The sequence below is a fragment of the Protopterus annectens genome, chromosome 8.part0 (assembly GCF_019279795.1).
Source record: "Protopterus annectens isolate FY-2018-M chromosome 8.part0, PAN1.0, whole genome shotgun sequence".
In the NCBI taxonomy this organism is placed as follows: domain Eukaryota; kingdom Metazoa; phylum Chordata; order Ceratodontiformes; family Protopteridae; genus Protopterus; species Protopterus annectens.
The window spans coordinates 557,851,464-557,864,257 of NC_056741.1; positions in this window are offsets into that span (position 1 = coordinate 557,851,464).

A 12,794-nucleotide genomic window follows, 5' to 3' on the forward strand; every position below is an offset into this window, starting at 1 on the left:
AATGCAAGCAGCAAGAGTTATTGGGAAGGCATGCATGCTTCAGATGAATTTTGAGATGTGCCTGTTTAAGTTGCTAGTGCTTGAGGGAATGAAAATAACATGGGCTTACCCTGTACATCTCTAGGGTGAGTTAATCTCTCCTGGTGGACTTCATGGTTTGCAGCTATCTTGTCTATAGCTGTAGATTATAAAAAGAAAATAAATATATATGAAAGCATAAGGGTTCCTATTAGAAGAACGAAAGTCCAAAATGTCTAATGGCTGTATATGCGAAAATGCCGTTCATCGATGTGTTTTTTTATGAGATCAAGGTCCAGTGAAGATTGGGAAATTTGCCCTTTCCTCACTGTAGAGCGATCTCGGAGTTGTTATATATAAATAGTGGGCAGTCTGATGGGGGTGCAGCCCCCACAATAAAGAGTTTGAAGTCTGGCATTTTCGATGTTTGCATTCAATTAAATAAACTTTCATTCATATAATATAGACCCAAAGCATAATTAGTCCCTGTATTGTCTGGCTAGATCATTAATGTCATACAATTGACAAGTTATAGATCAGTATACTTACACAACTGAGGGGTGTTCCCAGTCCAACATTCAGCCTCCCATTGGCTTAGGAGGTCTTGCTTGTACTTCTTAAGATTACTGCAGTGGTGATGATATTATTCTCCATTGTGTGGAATGCGTGTTCCATTGGAGACAGCCTTGGCTAAGCTATTCCATGCCTCAGCCTTATACTAAGACCTGGTATAATCTCCTTGCAGTAGCCTATGGCTGGAGTGATTCATGAGTGCGACAAATATCCCAGACTCTTCAATACCCCGTGTTTGTGCTCTAAAGTTAGTACCATTCTCTCCCTTGCCAGCCACATCTCTAAAGGTCAGGTTAACAAAATATATCTGATTTGGCACCCAATTCAGATCTCATGTATAACTAGTATTTCACAAAGACACACAGTCTTGCCAACTGCATTTGTTCAGTTGAAAGCAGATGGACTCCTTGTCAGACATATTGGCACTACTTACATCAAATAACAGTAAAGGTGTGAAATGTGTCATTGAGCTTTACCACGTGTGATGCTCAGCTTATTAACACAGGCTCCAATGTTGAACAATGGAGTACTTAATGGCATGTTTTTTAAGACTTGCAGATTTGAAGGAGAAAGAAGATGAATTATGATATATTGTCATGTTGGAGCTTATGCGATATTATAATATAACTGTAACAGCTGGGAATTGAACCCAGGGGATAAGGATAAAAAAACTGTAATTTAATTTATTAACCAACATTGCCTGCCACAGGAGAATTACATTTCCAGCATCGAAATTAGTCATAGAATAATTTCAGAATTAATGGAGATAAACTTCAGAGAGGCCTATATGTGTGTGGTTGTAATTATTTCTCGAATGCATTCCTATGTAAATCATTATTTCTGTTTATAAATATATTTCAGATGGATACAGTTAAATGTGCTGATTAATACAAGTTGGTTTATGTTACATACATTTATTACAAGATATACCTGTTTTAAAAATATAGTTGAGCTATGTGATGAGCTAGGATGAATATAACAAAAGTATTGCACCCATCATTCATATGCAAGTGAATTTTATATCAAATTTAACCATTTCTTGTCTAGGAAACTAGATATACATTAGTTTGAGGTTATATTTGAAGCATTAATGATACATACTAAACAATATAGTTTCATTGTGCAAGGATTACTGATGCATTGCTTGCAAAAACAGGCTTAATATTATACATTTTCTTTAGTGTTATAGTCCTAATCAAAACGTTGTGCAAAATGGGAATCATACACCCTCTGTAAATAGTATCACCTGTGTTATTTATCTAAAGTCACTGCTCAGGTACACCTTGTGTCACAGAGGTAGCACTACAGTTCTAAACTGGGTTGAATTTCTCCTGTCAGTACTGTCCAGAGTGCTGAAAAAAATGCACCATTGCCAGGCATCTTTGCACTACCCAAAGCACAACTGCGCCCTCAGACTCAAAAAACATATTAATTTCATCATGGTTTGATGTTTCCTACATTTTAATAGCACTCTGAGACTATTTTGAGCTTTTTAGATATTTTTAGATGCAATTTCTGACTCTGACCACATGGGGTCTGGCATATTGAAAAATTTCAGACTGTTTACTCTGCCTCAAATAATGCATTCTGGGATACTTAGTCTCCAAAAAATTGCATCAGATCTGCCACGTTTTGCCTTAAGCTGCTGTCACTTCATTGACTTAACAGGCATTCACTGCAGTCTTAAAATCCCCTACTTTTGGTTAAAATGTTACCCTTTTTCAATGACCACTTAAAACACAAGCAGTGCAAATGCTACAGAACAGAACTGAAAGGTGCATTTTCTAGCCCTTTCATCTTAGAAATGCTAAATTGCTTTCTTTTGTGAAGGCTGAAATCTAGCTCTTCAAGGAATCTCCCCTCCCACTTCACACCTACCTTCCCTAGCTGTCAAAGAGCCAAGGGTAATTTGACCGATTATCTGCATGTGATTGACAGCTCGTCACAGCAGGTGACCAGAGTAATGTACTGTTTGCTTGTCAGCCTTTTCCTCCTTACAGTGGGAGACTTTTTGTTGCACTACTCCTGTCAAATTTAAAACCAAGCTACATAGCACTGGCAATAATCCCTGCTTTGCAAAGCAGTCTGCCACTTATTTTCCCTTCCTGTTTAAATAGCTAAAAAATGATGCACTATAAACTTGAAATATTTTAGACTTGCATGACAGCACCCACATGCTTTTTTGAGTCAATATTTAAAAAAAATTATGGTAGTGCATACATACACGCAAACACACACACTGCTTTACTTCTACAATGATTTAGATTTTTACATTTTATAGCAGTGTACTAACCAAGCAGAGAAATCTGGTTCAAAAGCAAGGATAAATTGATCCTGAAATACCTATGAACCTCAGCGCAAGAAATTAGGACAAAGCCATACATAGAAGTGGGACAAAGGCACAAACGGAAAAGCGCAGTCTGGGTCTGAACTGTCTGCAAACAGCTACAGTTAACTTTGAGTATGTGTCTACCTGTTTGAGCCAATATTCATTTTCCCTGGAGAGCACTCTGCTTTGGCTTGTAAGCAGCCCCCCCCCACCACACACACACACACACACACACACACACACACACACACATTCCACTTTCTCTTATTCCCTTCTGTTAGCAAATAGTATCCACCATAACTCATCAAGCATTAAACATAACTGGGGAAATATAAATCCTGGATCAAAATGAAAATAAGTAGGCTAAGCTAAAAATGCAGCTGTGAAAGGGAAGCACGTGGCACCCTTACAAACAGAAAAGGATTAACTCCACTAATGTGCAATTAAAAACTTGGGAGGACACAATATCAGGGCTAGGGAGGCATAGAAACAGGGACAAATTACATTTAGGATACACTATTAAGAAGTAATAAGACTTACCTTACTTATGAAGTAGCAAAACGCTGGTGAAGAAGAAGTGCTTCACATGAATAGAGTCGACCAGATTTGCTAACACAGAAAAGGAGTTCCACACAGCACCTAGTCCATTTATTAGGTTAACAGTGTGCTGGGAAAGGCAGTGTTGACATCACAATGTGGGAGGATCACAGGGATTCTGTACAGCATGCAAATAAGGCAGTGTTTATGTCACTTTGGGGGAGGAAACCTCCCAGGATCTTCAGCAAGAGCTATGGCAGATGTGACATCATTATTTAAGAGACGACTAGACAGTTTTCATCTTGGTTTTAAAACTGAAAGTCAAACAGTATGGAAAAGTATGAAGCCTAAGCAGTAAAAGAGAATAGTGAATTTTTTTTTAAAGCTGCGGTTATGTTTTTTTGAGGCTGTATCACATAACAGGATTTTAGGGAGACATCAGGTAGAGATATTTGATTTGATATCCCGTTGTTTTCCTTTAAGCTTAACTTTTCACTTTTTTCCTTAGTTAGTAAACCATATTTGTGCATTGCCAAGCAGAGAGCAAATGAACCTTAAAAATGAAGAAATACGAAAAACTGACATATTGTGAATAATTGTAATGTGATATCTACACAGGGATTCAAACAATGCTCCATGGGCCTTATAGGTTCATAGGTTCATAGGTTCATACTAGGCTATCTGCCCTGAGGCAATTATAAGCCTAGCCCGATTCTGTATGGCTTACGCCACCCCTTGATTTGAGTATACTGTGCCCTTTTTAAGGTTTAGTTTACTGTGCCTCTGTCTAATAGTGACACGGGAGTAATCCCTGGGACAAACCTACGATCCCCCATCCACTTATCGAGATTCTTCTTGAAGAGATTCAGTGAGGTGCTCTGCCTCACATGAACTGGAATTCTATTCCAGAGCGAAGGGAGCCTCTGGGTTATGAACCTGTCCCTCCAGCAAGTTCTATTTATTTCTGTGCTGAGGTTCAAGTCCCTCAGCGTGTGGCTCTAAGGGATTTAGATTTACAGAGGTGGAGCATGTCCATTAATTCTGGATTTGACATAGCTTTGTATGTCAGGCATAGATCGCCTTGAAGTAGGCGGTATGCAACTGAGTAGAGCTGGAGTTTTGTTAACCGAGCAGCATATGGCATCTGTTTGAGACCCTTGATCCTCTTGGTGAGATACTTTTGGGGTCTTTCTAATTGCTGCAGGTGTCGGGTAAGGTACATCCCAAAAGGGGCATTGTATTCTATGATGGGCCTGATGAGGGATGAATAAAGGCACGATTTCCTCTCTTGATCTAGATGTGAAAGCCTTCATGATGAGGTGGGCTATGTAGAAGGTCTTTCTAACCACTTTGGCAATGTGGTTTTCAAAGGAGAGATTGCTATCAACTTGGGTCCCCAGGTCCCTAATAACTTTCTCTGTACTTAATGGGTTTCTGCCTATGTGGTAATTTGTGGGCACATTGTTTTTGCCAAAGGGTATGACTATACATTTTTGGCATTTAGCTTTAAACCATGGCGCTGGCACCAGTTATCTGTCTCTGTGAGACCTTTTTGAAGGATGTTTGTGTCAGCTGGAGAGTTGATTATGGCACCCAGTTTGCAGTCGTCTGCGAACTTAGTGAGCCATAGTCCTCCCACATTTGCCTGTACCTCGGAAAAGTATATACCGAACAAGAGTGGTCCCAGGACAGAACCCTGTGGGATGCCACTTGTGACCGGTTTCGAGTCTGACATGGCTCCAGCAACTCTCACTCTGTGGGTTCTGCCTTTGAGCCAGTTTGCGACCCATCTTGTGACATAAGGGTTTATATTTAAGCTGGATAGCTTATCTATGATGCCCGAGTGGGGTATTGTGTCAAATGCCTTTGCAATGTCCAGATAGGCTGTGTGGACTACCTTCCCTTCATCTATGGCTTTGGTGACTGTTTCAAAGAAGTCAACCAGGTTCAAAAGGCAGGATCTGCCCTTGACAAAGCCGAACTGGGTAGGATCTAGTGTCTGTAGGTCCCCAATGTCTTTGTTTATGAGCTCCATGATGATCCTCTCCATAGCCTTGCAGACTAAGCTAGTCAGGCTTATGGGGTGATAGTTTCCAGGGTCCGTAGAGGCTCCACCTTTATGGAGTGGGACCACTGTTGCTGTACGCCATTCTGTGGGCACATATCCTGTAGTGAGGCTGAGATTGTATAGCTGTTTTATTTGAGGGATTAGTTCCTCTTGTAGTTCATGTAGGACGCAACCTGGGACGCCATCTGGTCCCATGGAAGCAGTGTTTTTTGCTTTGGAGAGGGCAGCCTTCACCTGAGCATCTGAGATGTTTGGGAGACAGCCCTCTGCCGGGATAGATACTTGCTCTTTTGGGGGGGGGGGTGGAGAAGTTTGCACTGAACCTGTCTGCCAGGATATTGGCGATGTCTGTGGGTTCAGTGTATTTTTTGTCATTTAGAATCAACTCAGAACAAGTCTGGGAGTTGCATCCCAGGTTTCTAACATAACTGAAAAAAGCCTTATGATTGTCTTTGGTGTCCTGTGCAATTTTTCTCTCGAAGCTGGCATTGGAGGATTTTATGAGGGATCGTAATTTTTTGCTAGTACTGATCAGAGATGCCTTCCCTATTAGGGATTTTGCTCTATCATGTAGTAGCTTCCTCCTTCTGTTGTACAGTTTATTTATGGCAGGGGTCCACCAGGCTGGACACCTGCCTTTGGATGATTGGGTCTTGGTTTTGTTTGGGATAGCATGATCCATGCATTCCTGGAGATGTCCATAGAATGCATTTATATAGGATTCTGCAGTTTGGGCTGTAGTTTCCACTGGCCCTGGGGCCTTGAAGGATTCCACTTCGGTTTTGAGAAGTGAGAAGTTCGCTTTTGAGAAGTTTTTCACTATGGTTTTCTGGGCTGGGGGTGGGGTCGGGATGTGGACATCCAGTGAAATTAATTTATGGTCTGATCTTACCAATGAGGGATATACTTCTGGTGTGGAGCATAGAGTCCCCATGTTGGTAATGATCAGGTCTAGTATGTTGTCCCCTCTTGTGGGAGTGGTGACTAGTTCCATAGCATTTGAGTTTATAATTTCCAGGAATCTTTGGGCTAAGGTACTGGGGCTTGAGTAATGCTCCCAGTCAATGTTTGGGTAGTTGAAGTCGCCCAATATAATGGTGTTCGGAGAGATCTTCATGTTCTCCAATGTTTTCAGGAAAGCCGAATGGGATTCCTGACTTTGAGAGGGTGGTCTGTAGGATGCTATAAACTGAAAAGCAGTCTTGCCCACTGTTAGTTGCACATGGATGGTCTCCGATACTTCGTGCAATGCCACTAACCTGGAGGTGTGGCTATCCTTGATAAATATGGAAACTCCCCCTCCTTTTGTGGTTTGGTCTGGGTTTTGGGGCCGAAAAGCATGATATGAGGTATAGCCTGGTAGTGCTGGGGTGCTCTCTGGAGCCTTGAACCAGGTTTCTGTCACTGCACAGATATCGATGTTCTCCATACTGAGGAGAGCTTCGAGTGCATGCATCTTGAGGTTAAGACTTCTGGCATTTAACAGCATTACCCTTAGTTTCTTGTTCCTTGTGCTGTCTATGGGGGTGGGTTTGACTTTTGAGCCTTGCCTAAAAAAGGCACTATGGGGTGGCAAGAGCCTTTGCCAATATCCGAAAGCCCAGTGGTGACAGGTGCAAGCCGTCCCTAGCGAAGCAACGTGGCTTGTCGAGCATGTCATCCCAGGCTGACAGACACTGGATCCCCTTTGAATGACACCAAAATTTTAGCCAATTGTTAAAATCGATCATTTTGTCTTTGTACTGTGGCATCATTCTAGGTGAGGGTAAGATGCTGCTCAATGTCAGGGTCATACCAGCCTGGGCTACATGATCAGAGAGCTCCTCTATGTCTCTTTTCATGTAGTCCAGGGAGGTACGTCTCAGGTCATTCACACCAGCATGTACAATGACTGAGTCATATTTGTATTTGCTTTGGAGTGACCTGAGTGCTTGCGTTATGTGTCGGATCCTAGCACCCGACAGGCAGCTCACCGTGACCTTCTCTTTATTCAGCCTGTTGAGCGGGACATCAGTGTGTCTGACAATAGAGTCACCTATAACAAGAGTATCAGGTGTGTTATTCAGCCTTAAGGGCTGTGGCTGCTTGGCACACTAACTTTGTGGGTTATGTGTTGTGTGTGTTTTGTTTTGAAGTAGCGTTTGCTTGGATGTCTGCTTTGGAGGCCTCTGTTGCTTAGGTAGATTTTTATTTAGAGCCTCCGAGTATGTTTTTGTGTATTTATGTGTTTGGTTTGCTGATGTGGTGGGACTATGTAATACTGGAATTGTGTTGTGTGAGGTTACCTTCTCCTCCTGACTGGTTACACCAGTTTTGAGATGAGAGAGCTCAGCCTCCAGTTTGGCTAAATAGTTGCATCTCTCACATATATTTGAACCTGTTTGGAGGAAGAGAGGGTTGTCCGTGTATATGAGACAGTTGTAACATTGCCTCAAAATTCCCAGATTCACCAGCTGGACTGGAGAGGAAACCATTGACTGACCTTTGGACATGCTAGAGTAATAGGGAAACTGAATTTAAGATGGACCAATAGAGGACAGGGTAATCGTAGAGAGTATAAGAGTAAGTAGTGCTTATGGTTTAATAGTGCTAACTTGTAGGATTACTTAATTGGACCAGTGAAGGGCCTTAGAATGAGAATATGGTGTTTAAATTGAGAGATAGAGCAGTTCTAAGGGAAAAAGTGAAGAGTAGACTTTGTGGAGCCAGGAATAGTTTAAACCCAATTAGGCGGCGCTGCCCGCTGTTGCGCTATGCTCAAAAATGCGCAAAACCGTGCAAAAGAGGGTTTTAAGAGAGGAAGATGAAGGAGTTTTGGAATTGACCCAAAATGGCCAGGCAGGCAGGCTGCTCAATGTTTTTCACTGCCACTGATCAACAGAGAGACTTTCCTTTAGCCCAAGCAAAAAATGGCCTCACAGAAACTTACAAACAGTTCAAGAACAGCAAGCCTGTAACTGAACTTTTTTAAATCTCAGAAAAGTGGGAAAAAAGCAAGTTTTTTTTGTTTTTTTGTTTTTTCAGAGATAGCAGAGGTTCACAAGTATCAACAAGTTATAACAGTGCAGTAAATGACCCCACACAAGAGTGCTAGGCCAAAGACAGATAAAATGCAAGTTTTGAGAAAAAAAGATTTTAAAAATAAGTGCAAACAGGAAATTCAGTAAACAGTTCTAGGTTGTGCTCTAAATACAGTTACTAATGCATAAATCAAATTTAACAAGCCAGAAAATGCTCAAAATAGGCGGCTATGCAGAAAAACTTAGCAAATAAACAGAGGAAAAATACTTAAAGTCTCAAAAGTGGCTCCTTTCTTCTCTCAGCGTTTTCTCCTCTTGGTGGGTGCTTCACCAACAGCCAACAAGCCTGAAAAGATGCCAAAACCATGAGGCAACCAGGTTTTAAGAGAGGAAGATGAAGGAGTTTTGGAATTGACCCAAAATGGCCAATAAAACTAGTTTCAAGTCAGTAACCACTCCCACAGGGGCAGGCAGGCTGCTCAATGTTTTTCACTGCCACTGATCAACAGAGAGACTTTTCTTTAGCCCAAGCAAAAAATGGCCTCACAGAAACTTACAAACAGTTCAAGAACAGCAAGCCTGTAACTGAACTTTTTTAAATCTCAGAAAAGTGGGAAAAAAGCAAGATTTTTTTTTTTTTTTTTTTCAGAGATAGCAGAGGTTCACAAGTATCAACAAGTTATAACAGTGCAGTAAATGACCCCACCCAAGAGTGCTAGGCCAAAGACAGATAAAATGCAAGTTTTGAGAAAAAAACGATTTTAAAAATAAGTGCAAACAGGAAATTCAGTAAACAGCTCTAGGTTGTGCTCTAAATACAGTTACTAATGCAGAAATCAAATTTAACAAGCCAGAAAATGCTCAAAATAGGCGGCTATGCAGAAAAACTTAGCAAATAAACAGAGGAAAAATACTTAAAGTCTCAAAAGTGGCTCCTTTCTTCTCTCAGCATTTTCTCCTCTTGGTGGGTGCTTCACCAACAGCCAACAAGCCTGAAAAGATGCCAAAACCACGAGGCAACCAGGTTTTAAGAGAGGAAGATGAAGGAGTTTTGGAATTGACCCAAAATGGCCAATAAAACTACAGTTTCAAGTCAGTAACCACTCCCACAGGGGCAGGCAGGCTGCTCAATGTTTTTCACTGCCACTGATCAACAGAGAGACTTTCCTTTAGCCCAAGCAAAAAATGGCCTCACAGAAACTTACAAACAGTTCAAGAACAGCAAGCCTGTAACTGAACTTTTTTAAATCTCAGAAAAGTGGGAAAAATGCAAGATTTTTTTTTGTTTTTTCAGCGATAGCAGAGATTAACAAGTATCAACAAGTTATAACAGTGCAGTAAATGACCCCACACAAGAGTGCTAGGACAAAGACAGATAAAATGCAAGTTTTGAGAAAAAAACGATTTTAAAAATAAGTGCAGTTCACTTCAGTTACAACTTGTACCACAGAATTTGATATCTTTCAAGTGCATTTAATGAAGTAACTACTATACATGTTGTGGGGGGCTGTACAATGATGCCAGGCATATTTGCTCTACGGAAGGCAGCCTCAACTAAATTTTTCAGTTTTTTCCTTAGGCAGTGAAGCCTGTTTACTCCCTGAGAAGTGGATGGCAAATTGAAAAGACATTAGAAAATGAATATATTATAGGGAAAAAACAGAAAGCAAATTAAATGCAATGCATGGGTACATGTTGCAATGGCCAGTGCAAGAAATGAATTCAAGTGATAAATTCTTCAATTTCACATCTCCTTACAGTATCAGACTTGTACTTTGTGGAACACATTATCAGACTTGTACTTAATGGCAAATAATATGAAAGTGGACACACTAATGATCACGTGTTGTTAGCAACAGTGACAGCAGTTGTTTTAAAAAAAAAAAAACAGAATGGTATCACAACGTGATCAAATATATATTCAGAAAACCCTCTGCAAAAGTATCATTTAAGTGGATTTGAACCATGCCTCGCATTTTCTTTATCTTTAAACTCATTGCAGTTATGTCTTGTGCCACAGAGAAAGTTAACTATCAGGTGTATTTTCGATACCGAGTACTATCTGGACTGCTGACAGCCATGCAGTGCCACAGGTCTGGTTTACACTACCTTTGACAGCCTAAATTACATTTTTCACTATTTTTCTTAAACCATGAAAGTGTCTTTGCACTGCTAAACAGCATGGAATTGCAGAAGACAATATTTAGCAGAAACATTCAAACTGCTTTTAGGGAATAGCAACTTGAAGATACATGACATGATTCACACTGTATATGCACAAGTTATAGAAAAAATAAAAAAAATGTTGTTAATTCTTACAATAGGAAAAGAAAAATATGTTCACTGTGTGGATTTCTACCTGACTGAGCTCATCAGCAGTGGATATGGCAGTTATAATAGCTTGGTTTAACTTTCCTAATGCCACATTTATAATTGCTATTGTTAATGCTGCAATGTATTACATAGTTAAACGTGTTATCTCCATTACAGAAGTGTTATAAGATTTGTGTTGATATTTGATTTTTAAATATGCTTCTTTTCTGGTGGGGAGTTGGAGGGAGAACCTGGGTGTTGTCATAGTGAGCAATTAACACATTTAAATTATTTGTGTGCATGCTGGAGGGATGCAGTCACACAGAACTGAACTCACAGCCATCCTGTCTGTGTGTTATATATTTATTTTTTGTGTCTGATTTCTGTTTCAACTTATACAGGGATGTGGTACCCAAGAAGAAATCTGTACCCCTGTAAGCCACCATATAGTGATGTAAAAAATGAGGTCATTATCCAGGCCTTATATCGCCATGGAGCTTTTCTGTTAGGGAGAGGTGGAGGTGACGTATCTGACCAAGACATGATATGGCAGCAGGTGGTCAATGCTATTAATGCAGTTGGAGGGCATCTGCCCACCATAGCGCCACTAAAATTGCCTAGAGCAAGTGAAACAGAGGAGTTTCTGTCCACTGTCAGAGACCCAGATAGCTCATAAAAGGGCTCCACCAGAATATTTAATGTTAGTGCAGATGTGGATGACAGACCCAGAGTGTCACAAGCAGACCTTCCAGGTTTGCAAAAAGCAAGCATCATTGCTATATCTTCATATGCATATAGCTAGGATGACTGATATCTATTTTTATTTAATTTCTCCAAGTCTTTTGGGTTTCCTAATACTATAACAGGAATAGACCCCATTCCTAAGAGAAAGTATGATTAAAGTTTATGAAATTAGTATTGTTTCAGTCTTTGTTGTCAGCCAGTAGTGCTCTTTGCATCACCTGCAATGTGCTCAGTAATGACTGCTTCTGCAGTTCGTATGGCGTTACATATATTGGTAACATATCTAAATACGATTGTAAATTTTTTTTTATAAGACCCGTTGCTCCTACTACTATTGAAACTGTATGGGTATCTTTCTTCCATATTGCTCTCGTTTCTGCCTGCAGATCCTGATATTTCATGACTTTGTGTCTCTCTGTACGCAAGACACTGCAGTCACTGGGTGTAGCAATTTCAATGATCAATGCTACTGTATCAATGGTACTGTTGTTGTGGAGTGGATTAGCAAGGAGGAAGTAAGGATAGCTATGTAGAAGATGAAGAATGGAAAGGCTGTTTGTCGACATGACATACCTGTGGAAGCATGGAGGTGTTTAGGTGAAATGACAGTGGAGTTTTTAACTAGATTGTTTAATGAAATCTTGGAAAGTGAGAGGATGCCTGAGGAATGGAGAAAAGGTGTTTTGGTACCGATTTTTAAGAATAAGGGTGATGTGCAGAGCTGTAGTAACTACAGAGGGATTAAACTGATCAGTCACAGCATGAAGTTATGGTAAAAAGTAGTGGAAGCTAGGTTAAGAAAGGAGGTGATGATTAGTGATCAGCAGTATGGTTTCATGACAGGAAAGAGCACTACAGATGCGATGTTTGCTCTGAGAGTGTTGATGGATACAGAGAAGGTCAGAAGGAGTTGCATTGTATCTTTGTGGACTTAGAGAAAGCATATGACAGGGTGCCTAGAGAGGAGTTGTGGTATTGTATGAGGAAGTCGGGAGTGTCAGAGAAGTATGTAAGAGTGGTACAGGATATGTACGAGGGTAGTGTGACAGCGGTGAGGTCTGCGGTGGGAGTGACGGAGGTGCTTAAGGTGGAGGTGGGATTACATCAAGGATCAGCTCTGAGCCCTTTCTTATTTGCAATTGTGATGGACAGGTTAGCAGATGAGATCAGACAGGAGTCCCCGTGGACTATG